Source organism: Anser cygnoides, chromosome 2 (assembly GCF_040182565.1).
Source record: "Anser cygnoides isolate HZ-2024a breed goose chromosome 2, Taihu_goose_T2T_genome, whole genome shotgun sequence".
NCBI classification, from domain to species: Eukaryota; Metazoa; Chordata; class Aves; order Anseriformes; family Anatidae; genus Anser; species Anser cygnoides.
The window spans coordinates 81,378,335-81,397,705 of record NC_089874.1 but is presented as its reverse complement, the minus strand read 5'-3'; the positions used below and the strand labels follow the sequence as shown (position 1 = coordinate 81,397,705).

The following is a 19,371-nucleotide window of genomic DNA, read 5'->3' as shown; positions in this document are numbered from 1 at the left end:
CTCCAAGCCCGACCCGGCTCTCCTGTGACGTGCAAACTTATTACCTTTAAACAGGAATTAGAAAAAAAAAAGAAAAAAGAAATGAATAGGGATGCACCATTACTCATGGCATTATATTGCTCAGGAACAGATGTTAATCAATTTTATGGAATGCTTTAAGTAATATGCAAGCACTTGTGCACAGAACTGGCTGCGTAATAGAGATTGCAGCCCAGCAAATACATGAGATAAGCCTTTATCTTGACTGGGAGAATTATGCCTATTTTGCTTAAAACCGAAGAGGTCTTCACGTTCGAGCAATTTTATTCCCCCCGAACTATGTTATTTCCAGGGTGCTATTACATACAGCCCTATGACAAAAGGGAATGAAAATAACCTTGCTCTTGATCGTGCCGTTCTCCTTGCGCATGTGTTCGCACACACAGCCCGTGAAGTGCACATGTGGACGTGTGTGCTGCCCTCGCCGATTCCTGGGGAAACGGGCACAGCTTTCCCCTCTGCTCCAGCTGTGCCAGAAGAAGGGTCAATCAGAGAAAGGACTGACCTTACGCTCGGTAAGTAATTTTTGCTACAGAGCCTCCCCATGCAGTGCTAACCGAACTTTGAAACCTCACATCGTGTAGAAGTAGAAGGAAAAAGATGCCCCAGCCTCTGGATTTGTATAAAAGTAGCAGCTGTGCCATCACGCTGGGAGTAATTCTGGTCATTAAGCTTCTTGATCCTTGAATGTCATCAGGAGTTACTTAGGTGACCATCCACTTGCACTTACAAAGTACTGCATTTAACTCTCCATAAAATATGGATTTTATTGCAGCAGTGACAGGACTTCTTCCCACAGCCACTGACCTCTACCGCTATTGCTTATCTCTTGGCTCAACCTTCTGCACAAGAATACACGTAGAGAGTATCCGCACCGTGTGCCGGCGTGCGTGCATGTGGGTGTTACATGCACATGAATACAGAAACAGTTCAATCTATCTGACATACGAAGTGTGTTACCAGCTCCTTAGAAACACTGACAACAACCAGATTCAGCACTTTCTTTCTGTAATTATCCAACTTCTCTCCTGTAAAATGCCGCTACGCCTACCCGCTCTCTTCCCCCAGCTCCATCGCTCCCCAGCCCGTGCCTTCCTCAGATGAAGGCTTTCACGTTTGTCAGTGCCGGCAGCGTCCCCAGATCTGCCCCCTCGGCCCCTGCCTCGCACCGAGGGAGCGCCTCGCTTCAGCTGGGCTCCCCTTTCAGCTCCGCACTTTGCCTCGCCTTTCGCTTCTCATCCGGAGGGTTTTGCCCTGTATCCATTTCCCTGCGACTCAGCAGTGCCAAAAAGCCAGGACAGTTTGTTTTTTTTTTTTTTTCTTCTCTTTTAATTTTATAAGTTCTTCTACTGCGTCTCCTCTCCCGGCGTTATTCGTGCTCTTATTCTTGTTATTACTGTTCCCACCATTGTTCCAAAGGCACGCCACCCTCCTCCTGCCTTCCCCACCTTCCCGCACCCCCAGCCCCTCGCTGCCCAGCGGGGACACGCCGCATCCCTTCGCCCGGCTTGCGGTGACAGCGCCGTGCCCCCCGCCCGCCCCCAGCCCACCGGGCACAGCGTGGGGGAGCCCCGGGGCTGGGATGGAGGGTCGGGGTTGGGATGGAGGGTCGGGGTTGGGATGGAGGGTCGGGGTTGGGATGGAGGCTCGGGGTTGGGATGGAGGGGAGGGTCTGGGATGGAGGGTTGGGGCTGGGATGGAGGGGAGGGTTGGGGCTGGGATGGAGGGGAGGGTTGGGGCTGGGATGGAGGGTTGGGGTTGGGATGGAGGGTTGGGGATGGGATGGAGGGTTGGGGGGCGGGGGGGGGGGGTAGGAGCCCCCCGCCACCCTACAGCCAACTTTGCAGAATAAATGCTCCCCCCCCCCACCCCCCCCCGCTCCCAAATCCTTGGATTAGCGTTCCCGATAAGCGCAGGGAAAGGGCAGGAGAAGGGGGAAGGCGGCTGGCAGGAGAGGGCGGAAAGTTGCGCGGAGCCCCCGCTCCTTACCGGCACGCAGCGGCGGCGGCTCCCCGGCCCCTGCTCGGCGGCGCTCAGCCCGCCCGCCTCTCTCTGGGGCTGCCGCTCGGCCGGCAGCACTTTTTAACTCCAGCATGCAGGCAGCCCGAGCCGAGGGGGCTCTCCATCTGATTGGTTTCCATTCAGTGCTCCTGATTAATAAAAAAAAAAAAAAAAAAAAAGAGGGAGAGAGAAAGGAGGGAGGGGGGGAGGGATGGGAGGGAAAGAAAAAAAAAAAAAAAAAAAGACAAACTCCTCCCTCCCTCCCTGCCTGCCTCCCCGGCAGGCGCACACCCGCATACGCACACACAGACACACGGACACACGGACACACACACACCCGCACCCCCAGCGCTGCGGATGCCGGAGCCGCCGCCCCGGGGCCGGGATGCTCGGAGCGGGACGGGCTCTGCGAGTGGAGGCGGGGGGAGGGCGCAGGGGGGGTCCTGTCCCGCCGACCCCCCTTTTCTCCAGCTCCCCCCGAGCAGCTCCGTGCGGGAGGCAGCCGCCGGCCGGCTCTGTGTCCCCCCCCAAACCCCGGGGACAAGTGCGGCGGGCAGGGGGCGCGGGGGGACCCCGGCCGCCGGGGGCTGGACACGAGGGGTCGCAGGGCGGGGTGGCGGCTGCCTGCCGGCACCGTTTGCACCCAAAAAAAAAGGAGCCCCGGGCGGCTGAAGCTGCGCTCAGTCCCTGCAAGACGCACGGCAAATGTCGCCCCAAGTGCGGCTTTGCGCTCCTCGCCTCCCGGCGCCTCTCCCCGGCCTTAGGTTTGATCTTTATCGTCTCCTTGCCTCCCTTGCTAGCCCACCGTAAGCCTTCGGGTATTTTTTTTTTCCCCTCCCTTCTTCTTCATCCCACCTCCCGCAATCTGTGCAGGCTGAACGTCTTAAGGATGGCTCTGCGCTGGCTCTAAGCCACCTTTGTGTCCTCCCGCTCCTGGACCGTTTCAAGGCTTTTAGCGTGATTTAAGCGCGGCGAGCACCGCAAGTCCAGGTAACTCTCCTGCTGCCCGTGCTGTCCCTCCTGCGGTGCTGCAGCAGCTCCGCAGCACGGCTCTCATCCCCCACATAGGGCCTGTGCTCCTTGAGGCTGCCCCCAAGCTGTTCCCTGCAGTGGCTGTGCTGGCAGAGCCCTTCCTCAGCACAAAATCGGACTCGTAAGGGCTCCGCGTGATACCTCCCATCGCCAAGGCACTGGAAAGGGGCCGGATTCTGCCTGCCGTGTGTTTGCGAGCCCCCCTAATGCAGATGGCCCCACAAAGCCACCTAGGTGGCACGGCTCTTCCCGGCCGCATCGCCTTTCCACGCGGCTGGCTTGTTGCAGTGCGCGGATCTTTCTGCTCGCTCTTCTTTGAACTTCCCCTGGTCCCCTCATTAGCCGTCTTTTTGGCATTGACGGGTCAGAAGTATTTGCAGAGTATTCCCCAGGGTCCCTCCTGGACACCATCTCTCTCTCCCTCATGACAGACCACATTTGCAGGCTTCCTTTTTCCCTGCCATATTGCATTGTCAATGTCTGATTCACTGCCCACTCTGACCCTGAGGTCTCCTTGGGCATTATTCATTTCTGGATGTGTCTCATTCTAGTTAGCTTTAATAAGGCTGCTCTAGGCTTTTTTTTTTTTTTTTTCTTTTTTTTTTTCTTTTTTTTTTTTTTTTTCTTGGCATTATTTCCTCAGACAGGACAGGGCTATTTATGTCCTAGATGGACTTCTGTATTTTCGTCAAGAAGGAAAGGTTAGCACAGGAACTGTTGTGTTCTCCAAAGTGTCTGCTTGGGGTTTTTGTCTTCTCATTAATTACATCAATTTGTGGCTGACAATTTTAAGTCTGTAGCTGTGTGAAGAAGACTTGTTTTCATTTTTGAGGGACATTGTCAAAGTGATGCCCTTCCTCTACAACCCTCTTCTGTTGACAGCTATAATGATATTAGAATTCCCAGACTGGATCAGGCCATTAGGCCATGAAGTTTCCTGTACCTGACACATCAGCTGAGTGAAATGTTCAGCTAGGCATGTGAAAATTAATCAAAATCAACGTTGGTTGAAACCTACTGCCCTGACATGAGGTGGAGAATTTAAGAAGGTTCAAAGAAGGACTGGCTGGCTATGTGTCCAGCTTGCAGTGGTCAGAGTTGTTACACTTAATACTTAAAAAAAAAAAAAAAAAAAAAAAAAAGGAAAGTAGATTAAACTAATTTTTTTCAGCTGTTGAACCCATCTGATATTTGGAAATCAGGATGAGTACTCCATGTAAAACATATCATCACACATCCTCCTTGCCTGTGGCTGTTTTCTGAACCAACTGTTCCTGCCCATGGATAGACATAGCACTGAACTGGCCAGAACGAAGATCCAAAGTGGCAACATCTGCCTCTATGGTCTCTGTGGAATACCCAAACTGTGACCAAAATGTCCATGAATCTCATCAGTGCAAAAACCAAAATACAGCATGAGCTAGGAATATGTGATATTTTCCTCTAAGCTATTCAGGAGAGATCCCATTTCTAAACAATGGAAGATTTTATGTGGGGTTTAAGGACTAGAAAGAAATTTTCTGAAGCCACTGAAAAGCTACCTACAGTTCACTACAAGCTGCAGTATCTGTGAAACAATCTGAAGGTCTCACTTTGTAAATTCTCACATGAACAAGACACTTCAGAGTTTTCACAGCCCTATTTATTTTTCAAAAATGTGAAGGGATCTTCTGACTTTGTAAAGGGGAAACCTCAATGTAACAGAACTTCTCCTCACTCTTTTCATTTTTATTTTTATTTTCCAGATGAAGACAACCCCCCCCCACAAAAAAAAAAAATTACAATTTTGCTTCACTGCAAGAGCAGGAAAGAAAATTTTGTTTAACCTGGTAAGCAATAGGCTGATGCCAAAAATTTTAAGATAGAATAAATTATTAACCTGGTGTCACATCATTACAGATGCAATGCATGGTCACCATGCAAATCTTTAAAAATCCACAGTTTAACACTTCTGACCTTCTGTGATAATGAGTTCCACAGGTGAACAATATAGGGTATAAATGTGTCTTTTATGTTTGTTTGCTTTATATTTATAGCCTTTTAATTGCAGTGTCAGATTATATTAAGGATCAAGAAAATAGTGAGCTCCTGGATAGCTTAAACCATGTATTTTTTTTTCATTTATTCTTGCTACTAGAATCCAAACTGTTTTCGTTTTTTGCCTCCCCAAGCTTGAATGCTACATGTTTTCTAAGTCTCTAAACCCAGTCCTGTAGATCTACGTGCAGGGATCAAGGATCAGCCAGACAATTGTAAGAGGCCAAGATCCCTCAAGCCATACAAGCTTCTCACAGCACTGAACATGACCCTGTGTGTGTTTCTAATCCCAATCCTTTGCAATACAAAGGAAACCGGCTAGTTTCAACCACTTTCCTGTCCTCTTTGCCCATACCTATGGTCTGGTGGACCACTGGAGAGGTAATGGTTTGCTAGATGGATCCCAGTGACTGCACACAGCCCCCTGTTGCATGTTTTTCTTCTCTGAATAGTTTTGTTCTTGAGGACATCCTTCTTCCAATCAGGCTCCCAAAACAGAAGAGGTTATTCCAGCAAATCTAAATGCCTCATTCTAATTTGAGTTTGTTGGATTTTTTACCTCCTTCAAGAAGCGGTGAAGAAAAGTAGGTGATAGCTAGATTTGTGGCTTCATAAGCCATGTGAGGAAGTACTCCATTTCTACCTATGCCATAGATATTTTACAGCGAAAGAGCTTCCCATTGCAAGGTACAAAAGAACAAAGAAACAAAATTTTCATCATCCTATGCTCTTTTCATTGACACATTATGAAATCTACCTGGTTCCTTGTAGCTTGCTCTCTGAACCTCTCAGCTGCCTCCCAAGTAGGGAACCTGTAACTCCAAATCCTTAGAGTTCTCGAGTTTTATGGTTTCTTGAGCGTCTGTCTTTCGCAATTTCAGTAGTGAAAGTCAGGAGATGAAGGTAATTAGAAAATGATAACAATTTTGGTTTCTCCTTTGTTTTCTCCTTTTAACAGCATGGAACTTCTGGTTGAAGTTTTAGTTGAAGATGACAGTTTATTTTAAAAAGTGTTCTGGAAATTCAGTTTTCTAACATGCTATTTCTCTGCTGCTCTGTGCACCTCTGAACTGTTCAAAACAGCAGCATTTTTCTTTAAGAAATGGCTATTACTTCCAAATTGAATAATCCTGACTATCATGACCCTCCCCCAGTTTTTCCTCTGGTGTCTTGCCCGTGGATGATAAAAACAAGCCCTGTTTCAGTGAAACTCATACTGAAACAGATATTTTCAAAGCTGTCACACACCTCCGAATTTTTTGCCTCTCCTAATTCCAGTGGTATTGAAATATCACAAGAACAGCTGTTGTTATGTTGCTTATGGAGTCAGTAATTACAGAATTGTGTTGTGAAAACAACAAGCTAAAGAATGGCAGATACATCCCACATACATCCAATTTAGTTATGTTCAGCCAGACTGAACCGTTCAACTTCAGGGTTCAGCCCAGACTCGTTGCAAACCACAAGGAAACTCTGCTTTTAAGCATGACGGTAAGGAGTCCTTCACCTCGGCATTACCAATATGTCTGACTGATCGTTCCTGGCAGAAGCATAAAAATGTGAGCATAGACAAATAGGACATGTAAATAGCAGCTAACGCATTGGGAGTTTCATTGCCTCAACAGGTTATAATGGCTCTAATCAGCACTCCCACGAGCAGCTAGCACTTCTGCTTGCCATAGAAGAGGCCTGAAAGGGCAGAAACATCTTCCATTTGAAACACCATGGCAATAAATACATCACAACCAGTATGGTCTTTAAAACCAAAAGCTTGCATGATTGGGATAAGTGAGGAGCCAACACACATCTGCATGCATGGGCTAGTAGCAAATGGAAAATCAGATTGTGTCCCTTCAGCTGAACAAACGCTACACAGTGAGATCAGTTCATGACCACGTTTCACTGTAGGTCATTTGGGTGCACTCTGAATCTTGATGGCTTCCCTGTAACTGATAAGAAATGTTATCAGTGTTCCTCTGATGCTGCTGTTGTAGGAGGTGTTAGTCATGGGCACTAGGCAGAGTCTGTAGACATTACTCCTTTCCACATGCAAGGATACCGCAGTTATATTAGAAGCCAGTGCTGTTTGGCCAGCTCTGTTAAAGCTTTGGGTGCTTTGGGAATATTTTAAAAAATGTACAGAAGCGTTTTTCAAGAAATGCTTCATTTTCTCGGAAAACTCCCTTTAATTTGTTGTGGAACTCACAGCACTCGTCTGCAGGGCTGCATTTGCTATGAAAGTGCACCACTTGGGCTGTGAATGCTATTATTTATTTGTGTGAAGCTTGCATTCTTGGCAGTCCCCAGTCTGTTTATATTCATCAATTCTCTCTTCTTTTAGGGATCAAACTTCCTGTGTAAGTTACCCTGGCTTAACCAGTTTCTCCTCCCTGCCAGAGCCACAGTAGCTGTCTGTCTGTACTTTCGGATGGTAGAGAACACCATGTAATTCAACTTTGTCATTCCTGTTCACCGCGGACTCGGCTAAAAAGAATTATCTTCCATTTGTTCCTGGCTAAGTGTGCTTATATGAACAGTGTCTGTGCTTCAGCTGATGTAGGCTACTCACTGTGCAGTAATAACTTGCTTGTGAGTCTGACATGAACATACTTTATATTTTAATAACCTCTGGAGAATTGACTGTCTTTGCACAGCACCTAGCACAATGGGACAAAAAGCACTAAAAAGGTGAGGCAAATAATTAATACATCAGAATCCATGTGTATTTTTCAGTAGTACACACGTGCACACATCCACTCACAGACTTCCAGGCCCAAAGGGTTAGTCACCTAAATTGAGCCAAAAGGCTCAAATGCTGAAAAGGAAAATGAAGAGATGAAGTGAGTTAAGCTTCATGCAGCGGGTTGCTTTAGATCTGGGGATGAAATCCAAACCTGATTCCTGCTCCACTCCAGCTCACACCAGTGTCTTCTCCTCCTATTCACAGTGCCTGCCACATCTGTCTCCTACCAAAGGTTTCAGTCCAGGCGTATCTTTCTCACTTCTCAGATAAGTCCTGCTGAGAACCACAGGTCATTCCCTCCTCAGCTGATCAATTCCTCCTTCTCAGGATTATGACTTATTCCAAATCTTCATCTCTCCAGATAACGCTATTCATTCGTATACCTGCTTGTGTGTGAGGTTAGTTCATCCACACAAGCAATACTAGGTCAGTTTGGAGTAGTTTTCTAAAAAGTGGTGCTTTTCTTTCCCTCAACTCCTCTACTTTTTGATTCCTATAACCTTGGTTGACCGCAGTCATCTGTGGGATTACACTAGAGCTGAATTCTCTACCATACACCTTACACTAAGGTTTTAAATCCACATTATATTTTTATTAACAAAGTAGCTTACGTCACTTTTCCCTCTTCAACCCAGGGTCACGTTGCTCCTGCCTCTGTCAAAATTCACCAGATTTCTGTCACCAAAACCAACTGTGGGATGTGCTGTATGATCAGTCACAGAAACTGGTGTCATTGGAAACCTAACTTTGGCTAAAGTCATTTTTAGCTTAAATATTTGAGTCATCTGTTGCAGTGTAAAATATGAGGAAATAGTGAACAACTGCATATATATACATACATGTGCATACATGCATGCATATATATGCGTTTATACATATTTACATACATACATTCATGTGTATGCGGAGGTTGCGGAACTCCTTAAATGACAATGTCATTGGAAAAAAAAAAGTAATGTCAGATTGCACATTAAGAGGTACATTTCCTTTTCAGGAGAAATTATACAGCAGCATAGTAATGAAAATGATGAAAAGTCCCCAAGATACTTCTCTAGAATAGCTAGCTATGTACAGAATTTGCAAAATGAGCTAGAGGTTTGTATGAGAATTTACGTGAGCTAATCAACAAATCTGCTGCCACCCTTCCTGCTTGCCGAGTGATATTGTCATCCCAGCAAAAACAAACACCCTATACACCACGTGGGCCCTGTGCATGACACTTTATGTAAGTGCTATAACTCGGTGTTCCTGATGTTTGGCTGAAGGCAAAGGGCTAGCAAGAATCTCAGCAATGAAATTTATGTGGGCTGTTTTATTATTCTCCACAACAGGTCTTTTTTCTGCTTCCTTCTTTTTTGGAATTCCTCTCATCTGCTTCCTCCCAAGAGCCTTCGTCTGAAGAATGGACACTTCAGCTTCTTGTGCCTGGATTCAAGCCGCCAGGTGGGTCAGTCATCAGAGACCTCCTAGTGATCCCAGTTTTTGGAGTCCAGTGACCAGTATATTTTAATAGATACCTAGTCCCTACCTCTTGTGGGTGTAAAAGTCTTGCTCCCATAAGAGGGTGACGCTAATCCAAGCCTGCATTTTAAGAAGGCAGGAACATTGTGAATTCAAGCAGATGTCCACATTTTAGATGAAGGTGTGATTGCAGCCAAAAGGCCAGGAATACCTGTGCAGTGTTTGTAAATACACATACTCTCCTTAGGAGGCTGCAGCCTTTTGAAAATTTCCATCTCTTCTGCTCCCATGCTGGTTGCCTGTACCCCCTCCTCCTAATCCTTCGGGTTGTATATGTGGTTGCCCAGTCATCCTGTGTTCTCTCTTCCCACAAGCCCTGCTCCTTTCAGGTAACCTGTAGGAACCAGGAGCCAAACCCTTGGCAGAATATTTTATGTCTCCTTTCATACGGAATTGCGCAACTATACCTACGGGCGACATTTAGAGTACGATCCCTATGGATGTGGCATCTCGCTGCAGGTTGCCATGAAGTGCAACGAAAATACTGAAACTGCATAATGCAGCTGGCTTCTCAGCCTCGTATTAATGTAATTTTAGGTCTTTTTTCCTTAAATGAGGAGAAACATTTGCTCCGCTGTAAAGGATTTGCAGTCAGAAGGAGAAGCGGCAACCTTTTATTTTGCATTTAATGAGAATAGCCCCCACTAGAAAAGAGCATATTGTCAGGACCTTTTTTATTTACTTTCTCAATTAGCAGCAAACTGTGATAGTAATTCATGGGGGAATTAACACTGTTTTCTGCATTTCACTGTCTCCTCTGCCTGTAGCTATTTTAGGAAGTGCAACGCTGTGGGATATACCTAGTTCCCATTAATAGGTACTGTACTGAAAGAGAGCTAAACATCTTCTAGCTGATCCTCTTTCTAATTTTTTGTTCAGTGGGCCTTCTAGCAGGGTGGGAAACATTCAGCAGGAATCAGAGCGATGCAAGTGGGCTTTTGTAAGAACAGACCATCTTGCAGTTGAGTGGAAATGAGTGGACTAGCAAGCACCCATGATAAAGCAGAGGAAGGCAGCAGCTGCTCTTGGATTCCTGGCAAGCATGAGCTGTCCACACTCAATGGATGATAAGTTTATCTGTGACTGAAATGTTGGTTTATTGACCGGGGTTGTAGCTCTGCAAGTTAATTAGCAACAGGCTGAACTTTGGGCACTTGAGTTCCCCCAAGGCTGGGATGTCTGGTTTGCATCTTTGAATCAGGGGTTGAGACGCTATGGGGATTAGCACTGCAGCAAGCCCCCTGTGGACTATGGAGGGTTAAAAAAAATCCTGTTTACATGTTCTCCTTGAACTGGGTGAGGAAATATTTCCTGAACCCACAGGCTTTTTTTTCACACTTGAAATACTGTATAGCCAATTTGAATATTTTTCTAGTGCTTAACATTAGCATCTCTCACACAGTTTACATTACTTTGACTTATGGAGGTCCCACTGTGGAGGATTTGGAAAAACTAAAGTTCTGTATTAGTAAGCCCGTGACAGAAAAAGAGGCAATTATCTCTTACTTTAAAAGCTCCAAAGTGTAATTCTTGCAATTAATTCCTACAAGGTTCAGAGAATCTAGGCTGGGTTTGGTTTGTGGTAGATATTTACATTCTCCTTGGATCGGCTATATGTTTATATATAAGAACACTGATCTCAGTAACAATCTTCTATTTAAACTTGCAAGTCAAATAGACCCTATGGGGCATCTGATGTAAATTAGTGAACCATTGTTAGAAGTCCAGCTGAGTATCTGATGCTACAGTTTAAAATAGGTTTCTAGGCATGTCTTTGACTCAAAAGTGAAAAAAAAAAAAAGAAAGAAAAAAAAAAGAAAAGGAAAAACAAGGAAAAAAAAAGCTCGTAGACTCATAAAGCTCTTTCTTTCTAGAATTAATTCTCTTATCTGTTTTCTCCCATATGACTAGCTATGTATCAGCTAAACATCATGATAGGGAAAATACCCAACTATTCAGAGATATAAAAACAGCCTAATGCAGCACACACCCCAGTAGGAATTTCACCCATAGGAACTGTTGGGGTGGGGCATTAGGAAAGAGCTATAATTTATAATTGGCTACTGTTCATCAGACAAAAAAGAGAAATTCTGAGTTCAAAAGGGACTTCAAAATGTGAACCTGTCAGAGCCTCTGCATTCTGTTTGCTTTGGATAGTGCATTAACATCTCTAGCAAAGCTTATGTTATTTTGAGTGATGGAGGTCCTACTGTGTAGGGCTGGGGAAAAAAAATAAAGTTCTATATTAGTGAGCATGTGACTGGAGAAAAAGGCAATTATCTCTTTCTTTAAGAGCTACAAAGTACAGTGGTGGTAGCTTCTGACAAGAGTAAACTCAATGTGCACAGCTTAAAGGCAAATTGAGGACGTACAGATGAAAAGTTCAGCCCTCTCTTCCTTCCCCCCTCCTTTCCTTACCCACCCTTATGATCTCTTTGCTACAGTTTGAGAGAAAATCTGGGGCACTTGTTTCTTTTATTTCTTCCAGATTGTTATTTTATCTTCATTTTTGGTAGAGCAGTAATGATATCCAGTGGCTGCTTAGATGAATCACTGATAGATATTCCTTAGGGATATTCCAGAAAAATGCATCCCGGCCAGGACTTATTTCCTAAGTCACAGCGTGAGTCTGAAACCTCTATGGTCTGCCAACAGTAATCAGCTCCTGTCACTGGTCAAGTTTCCATTATTTTTTCCCTGGTGCTCTTCTTCAACCCTTCTATTTTCTCCACCCCCACCAGCAATTAAAGGCTGCAGCGACTCTCTTATGTGCGTTAGGAGGACAGAACACACACAGAAGCCTTTTCTTACCTTTGCATTTTATCTCCAGAACATTACAGCTTTTTTTTTTTTTTTTTTTTTCTTTTTCTTTCTCCCTTTGCACTTACTAGCTTATGTTGCCTTGATTTGGGATTTACAAGATTCTTCCATTTCTTTTCTCAGGTGCTTCACAGGGGGAAAACTGGCCATGCATTTCTACTCTTTGAAATCTGCAAGGAATAGAGGCATAATCAATAGAAAAAGAGAAGATCAGGAATATTACAGTGAAAAGAGGTGAGCTCTATTCAGGGATCCGAAACCTTGCCATGACAAATGACATGTACAAAGGCTCCACATCAATTAAGGAGGCGAATGCTGCTGCTGTATTCGGTAGTTGCTTCTAAAGTGCAAAATAATCTCTCCAAAGTGCAGGCTGTGTCGTGAACTGAACTATGAGCTAGAGCGCGGGGCCGTTCTGCTACTTCTGAGCCACCCAGCCGAATTTTGACTGTGCTGGTAGCCACCAGGGCTGCTTTGCCACTGGGAACAGACCGTTGCAGGAGCTGTGCCAGGCACGTCACAAAATCTCCCTGCAAAATCTCCGAGCTGCGGTGTTCCCTTTTATGGGAAAGTTGCTCTCCCAGCACGGCTTTTAGGGTGACAGCACATCAGGTCTCCCTCCCAAAGAAGCCCCTTTCAGCTGAACTCTACTTGTTGCATCAGCTGCCTGTTAGAAAGCAGCCAGTCGCTGCTTTCACTCCGTAGGCAAATTTCTAAAGAAAAACGTCACTAGAACTGGCCTAAATTCATTTCCCTGACTTGTCTGACAGTTTATCTGTTACTGTAGTGGTACTGAGAGCTCCTGCGGACGAGCTTACATGATGTGGAGCAAATGCTGCCGGCTTTTCCCCCGTGTCCTGCGAGCAGTGCAGGTCACCATGCTGACCCCACCATGTTTCGAGCTCTGTGGCAACTCCTCCCTGTCATAGTTGATGTACATGGTGTATATTTGCAGCATTGCTCCCAGAGGTATGAGTATCTTAGGAACAGCACTCTGTCACACTGGCACTTCGCACCGCGTAGTCTTTGTCTTAAAATAGGCAGAGCAGGCTGGGAGATGTTTACAGTAAAACAAAAGCTCTAGGTGGAGCAAATTATCCTTGTGGTATTTAATTTGTGATTCAGGCTCATCTATGACTCTTCCTGCTTCTCTGCAATTAAAAGAGCCTGTAACTACACATAAGCATTTAGATTTAGCCTAGTCAGGTTTGGATGCCAAACTTCTTTTGCTTTTCAGCAGCATTTGGGTGCTAAACTGTTCATTCTTCCCTTAAAAAGAATCCCAGAATTCAAGGTGTACTGTTTTTTTTCTTTTTTTTTTTTTTCTTTTTTCTCTTTGTGCTTAGGTTTTGTGTTACAGGGATCCAGTAAATATTTTACAATTCTCACACTAGTATTGCAATAACAACTCCATGGGATATTGGAGCACCATAACAAAAAAGCCACACTCATACATGTAAAAATTTTAGCAGATCCTAGCTAACTAGCATATTTGCAGGGTGCCATGTCATGATCAAAAACTGGTGTTATCATCCCTGTAGGAAAGCCCCAGTGAGGTCATGTTGCATTACAACTGCTGAGGATTTTCTCTCTCATGTCTTCTGCTTGGGGCTAGAAAGACTGTAAGCTGGGTGTTCGCTGTCCCAGAGAATTAAACAAAACTCCAAACTTAAAAGCAATTATTTCTGCTTATTTTAATCAACGTTCACCAGTTTGGATCATCATCATTTCAACAAAAGAATTGTTTATCCCATTCTTATTAGATCTCAAATTAGTATCTTCTGGCGGTACAGTAACTGGAATAATAAATGTACTCATATTAGCTGATACATATTAGCACACCACAATCCATGTACAGCACACACGAGTAGTATTTAATAAAAGTTTGCCTAATGGGACATATACTAATATGGTACTTTCTTTTCTTTGGATCTGGCTATAGTGATGTGGTTTCTCATGTTATATCTTAGCCTTTCTAGGCCTTTAAACTGCTGAGTAAGCAGAGGAGGTAAGGTCACTCTTCTTTTCCGCTGCCACTGCTATTAGCAGCAACTGATGTAGTTGCAACAGAAATAATGCTGTCCTCATTTGTTCTCTCCTCTGGTACCATGCAGAAGCTTTCCTGAATGTTAACAAAAGGCTCAAAGTGCCTGTCTGGTACGCATAGAAGGGCCTCTGCCATCCTATTTCCTCCTTAATAGGCGGAAAGTCGCTGCCTGAATCATAAGTCCAGCATGGTGGCAGTTGTCTTGTGCAGTGACTCCATTTATTTTATTCGTGTAAAGCTCTGAAGTCAGATCCTTGTTGTCTTTTAATCAGAATAAACTCATTGACTTTCTAGTCTTCACCTTCAAACACTGAGTTATCCAAAGTGTGTGATCAAAGACATGGTGTGGAGCAGGCAAAAGCTGAAAAACAGAAACGTGATGTTTCCTAGTGGGATGTTTGGTTGACTAGAAAGTTCAGAAATAGACAAATACCCCTTTTTTTTCCTCCTCATTGATTTGTCCTTTGCTACTGTGCAGGCTGTAGATACACTGCTAGCCACCCATGCTACTGACACATTGTTGTGGTCAACTAGAAGGTGTTCTTGGGCTGCAAGACACACTAGGGTTATTGGCTTGCTGAACACAGAAAAAAGTTGTCACAACTGCTTTGTAGCAGAGAAAAAATCTTTTTTTTTCTTTCTGTACTTCTGTATTACCTTAACTCTTTTCAGAAATATGTGCTTTCTCTGGAACAGGCTTACTAGTAAAGAGCAAATCCAACTCATTGCTTTGTATGCATTAATTCCTACTGATATTGTGTAGATGCCTTCAAATCTAAAAAACCCCAACACTTTAAACCCAGGCCCCCTCTGTAAATATAGCTGCCATATTCCTGCTTTTATTCACAATATAGTTTGAAAGACTAACTTGCATCAGCTATCACCAGTCGTGTTTTCAAAGAAGGTCAGGGCTCTGCCCCCGTAACATGCCCATGGGAAGCTGTCTTTGTTCTTACCTTTTTTCATCTCCACCTATGAATTGAAACAAAGCTAACTGTACCAACATCTTTTTCTAATATTGGTATGCATGAGTGGAATTGGTTATTCTCCTAGAAGGCCTACATATATTCCAAGTAACAAGACATGAACAATCTGAAGTTATGCAAATTAGCCTCTTCCAAAACATTGAGACTGAGAGGCCCCCAGCTAACAGACTCTTCTGTCATCTGCCAGGACAACTCTGTCATCTCTTCTGCTCCACCACAGAAAGTGTGAGGCACGTCCAGGGCATTTCCATTCTACAATAAACTTTTAATGAATGTCAAGGCTTTTCTGGCTCCACGGGGTAGGGACCAGTTCAGACCATCCCTAGTAGGAGAGGTATAGAAACAGCGAGCGAAGTTGCAATTAAAACAGCAAACCTTGTTGTTGAGAAGATGCAACTCCACATACTTCTGCAGGGCAGTGCAGTGGAGACAAGGTTACCCGGGTCCCTTCCTGCTCATGGTGCAGCTGGAGGGGTTGCCTCACAGTGAAAAGAGGACCTAGCAATGCCTCTTTGACGGGGCAGCATCTGCTCAAAGAGCACAATGCAAAGTACTCCAGCAGCTGCCATTCTCTTCTGGCTGCTGCCTGTTCATGGGACATGTAGAAATGCTGCCCCTGTTCCCCTGCTCCGGGGTCTCTGAGGAATCAGGCTGTAGGATGCCAGTTGGATTATAGTAAAGAGTAAGTTGAACAATGAAATATCTTTTTTTTTTATACAGCTCTATTATTTCCAAACATAAATTTAAGTGGAGAGGTTAAGAATAGGAGCCTACTAAAAGAGGTGATTTGAACGTTATCGACTGGAGTAAAAGGAAGTGTGTGCTAAGCAGGGATCTCAATTGTGAAAAAGAAAATTAATCTATCTGTTGAATTATTTGCATGGGTGATAGCACCATGATATCTGACACTTTACAGGTATTATGAATCTTCTCAGTCCGCTGTAGCTTCATCAGAAAAAGTTCACGCTCTGTTCTGAAGTGGGAGCAGCATCAAGCTCACTAGAGGTGTTCAACGCTTCTGCCACTGAACTGTGTATGAATTTTACCATTTGTGGGAGTTGGCTGGTACTCCCAGTATTATGAGCTGCCAGCTGCATATGAGTAGGCAACAGAGGAATGAAAAGAGAATGAAAATAATTTGACAGCTTTTATAATATTTTTCATTCTTTTTCTTAACCGTCACTGCAACTGTGCCCCAGAGCCTTTTTGCCCTGTAGGATCAGCACCTGGGTTACCAAAGGTGGGATGTAGAATGTTTGCTTTATGTTGGGTCATGGTCCTACATGAAGAGATTTACAGGGTCAGAGGAAGCCCTTGGCAGAGATAGCAGGAGGCTGCTTCTTTCCTGTGAGCCTACTTAGGGACAGGGGACTCTGGAGGCTGCGGTGGGTACCAGGGGCTGGGACATCCCTGGAGAGGAGTAGGGGACAAGCGTGGAGCCAGGGCTCATAGGTGGCTGAGAGAAAAAGGCATTCTCTGGGGACCAGAGGGCATGGTCTGCACCTCTGTACTGCTGGGCTGGAAGCAAGCCTGCAGTCATGGACCTCTCTTTGGGATGCAGCAAGTGTGATGGGGATTTGATTACAGCCCTCTTATTTCTCTTCTACCTCACCAATCATTTTGATAAGTGCACTTAACAGGTTCAAATTTGTACCTGGTTTCCCATATCTTTGAAAGTTGTTTGGCTTTGTTTATTCTCTAATTAAAATAAAGTTTTAAGCTTGCAGGGCATTTAGATTTTGGGGGGAATTCACCTCAAGTTAAAGGTGTAGGTGGAGCACCCTCAAAGCTCTTGGTGACGGAGGTTCCCTCCTCATTTTTATTTATTTTTTTTTTCCAAACTGCAGGTATTTAAAAAGAACTTTTTACATGAACTGCCATAGTATGGATAAAAATAGCAGAGGAGAACAAATTTCTAAGAAAATTGCATACGTGTGATACAAGTTTGTGAACACTGTGTTATAAAGATAATATCTGCTTCCAGATAAATGGTGCTCTGCGAACGGTGGTAGTTCTGTATGTATCTGTCAGCTTGTAGTGATTCACAAACTGCAGGACTTTCAGCCAAGAAGCAATTTCATTTCTGTTTGCTTTTTCCCTACATTGTGTGTTCAAGTACTTTGAATCAAGCAAATTCTGGGTGCCAAAATATTATGCATCAGAAATGAGAGAAGGTGAAAAGTGTGTTTACAGTGCTTGGTTTCTCACTGTTCCCAGTGGCTTCAACTGCAGAAATAAGAAGCAGCTGACAGGGAGAAGGAAAGGGCGCTGGTGGTAGAGGTGAGAGGATGCAGTGGGCAGTTCAACTGTGCCACGGGTGTGTGCAGGTGTGTTTAATATAGACTGTTGCCCCCTGAGCTGGACTGAGAGAGCCCAAAGCAGCTGGAAAGCGCGCTGTGCTGAAGTGTATCCTGCTGTGTTTTTTCAGCTCATCGTATGCAGGCTGGCCCATGTGAGGGTGCGTGTGCTACAGCTGTACATCTCAGTATTCACACAGCCCCCAACTCCACACGGAGGACTGAGACTGGGGAGAATGGATGAGGACAGAGAGAATGAAGGTATGTTAATTTAAATGCAGACTTTATTTAGCACTAGTTCTGTTGCATTGATCTGATACATTATCACCTAAGAACTAGTTTGAGTTTGAGTCAATTCAGTGTGAATGAATAGCCTACGCTGACCTCCATGTTACTGTGTCAAGTTTATTACCTCTGCTATTCATACTGGTTAGGTGGAAGCTAGATTATGTATCTCCACAGTGTGCTGAAGCTGTGTCTGAAGCTGCAAAGTTTACCTAATCCTAGGAGCAGGAGGACTTAACCCTAGGACTTAAGAGGACCAGGTCCTTGGAAAGCAGTGTGTAACTAGCGAACTAGTTGCACGGGCACCACAATGCTGCCTCAGATCTGGGAATCTTAACTGCTGTTTCTTAGCTGGTAGTTATAATCTCTGTAAATAAAAATACGTGGACACTTCCTTGTTCTGGAAAGAAGTTGGTCCATGAGCACTGGGAGCAAGCCTTCTTCCCTAGGAAGGGTGATTTGAGTTTGGAGGACTGTATCTAATGCTTAGTCCACAGCCTTTCAGTCATCCTTTCAGCAGCAGGATCTCTTCCTTGCCGTCCTTTTTTTCCTTTTTTTTTTTTTTTTTCCCCCCCCCAAAAGACGAAAGGACAAAGAGCTTCCATCCTTTTGTCAGGTTTTTCTAGATGTGGCCAATGAGTTCAAAAGTAATGATTAGGACAATGTCTTAGAGAGATGAATACCCACACAGACAGCAAAATCACATTGGAAAAGAGATTTGAAAAGAAAAACACAGTACAAGAGAAAGGCTGCCTTGGCTTATGTAGCACAGTAGTAGAGCTGCTTGAACATGATCTGTCTGGGCAACAGTTTCACTTAGTTAGGATTTTATTAAATTTTACGGAGATAAAGTTCCTTTATCTGTGATTGGTATGATAAATGAGGCACATGTTTTAATTTTCCAGAAACTTTAATTCCTAGATGTACAAAGTCACCTGGCAGTCAGAATAGCTACTGGAAATCCCCCCAAAGGCTTGTCCCTTTTCCAGCCCAATCCAATCCCCAGGCGAGAGCCCAAGCTGTGCAACACTTTGGACACTGAGCTTTATGAACCCAAGAATGGAGACTATGATGGGTCCAGACATGCAGTCTGCTGCTGCTGTCGTTGTACTTGGTCAGCTTGAACTCTGCATTGTACTCTCCAAGCCCCACGGGAGCTCATTTCAGTGATACCAGTGCTGACCCAGCAGCAGCGGAGCTGGAGCAGTCCTGCCTTACACTTCTTCACAACAAAGCAAGGAAGTGCTCAGGTGGGAGGAGCAGGTGTAAAGCAGCTTAATGCACTCTAATCAACAGTGGCCACCAAACTGCAGACTATTAAGAAATAATGGGAATATCCCAGCCAAATCTAAGGTAAGTTTCTAGCAAAAAGGCCCCCAAAGGTTCTTGTGGGTGCTGTGAAATCATACTTGTACCAATGAGTGGCCTGGGGTGGTCCATCCAAAGCTGACATGTAATGAATCTGGCCTGATTTACGTGAATAATTTGAGTAATAACTTCTTCCAACTGACGAGTAAGGCTCTTGCAAGAATGATTATGCCATAATTTATCAAAGAAATGGGC

The 19,371-nt window shown here is 44.6% G+C and overlaps 1 protein-coding gene and 1 long non-coding RNA gene across 4 annotated transcripts in view; one reads left to right on the top strand and one right to left on the bottom strand.

The window, feature by feature from the left end:
* Nucleotides 1–2,195, bottom strand: part of CDH6 (cadherin 6) — a 104,981-nt gene extending 102,786 nt beyond the window's left edge. For all 3 annotated transcript variants that reach the window (XM_066992512.1, XM_066992511.1, XM_066992510.1), the window contains exon 1: nucleotides 2,029–2,195. The gene's annotated coding sequence lies outside the window, so the exon portion shown is untranslated. The remainder of the gene's footprint in view (nucleotides 1–2,028) is intronic.
* Nucleotides 2,196–8,800: 6,605 nt separating this feature from the next.
* Nucleotides 8,801–17,785, top strand: LOC106039920 (uncharacterized). The gene is made up of 3 exons (XR_007168047.2): nucleotides 8,801–9,295; nucleotides 12,317–12,427; nucleotides 17,655–17,785. It is a non-coding gene; the product is annotated as an uncharacterized lncRNA (long non-coding RNA).
* The last annotated feature ends 1,586 nt before the right edge of the window (nucleotides 17,786–19,371 follow it).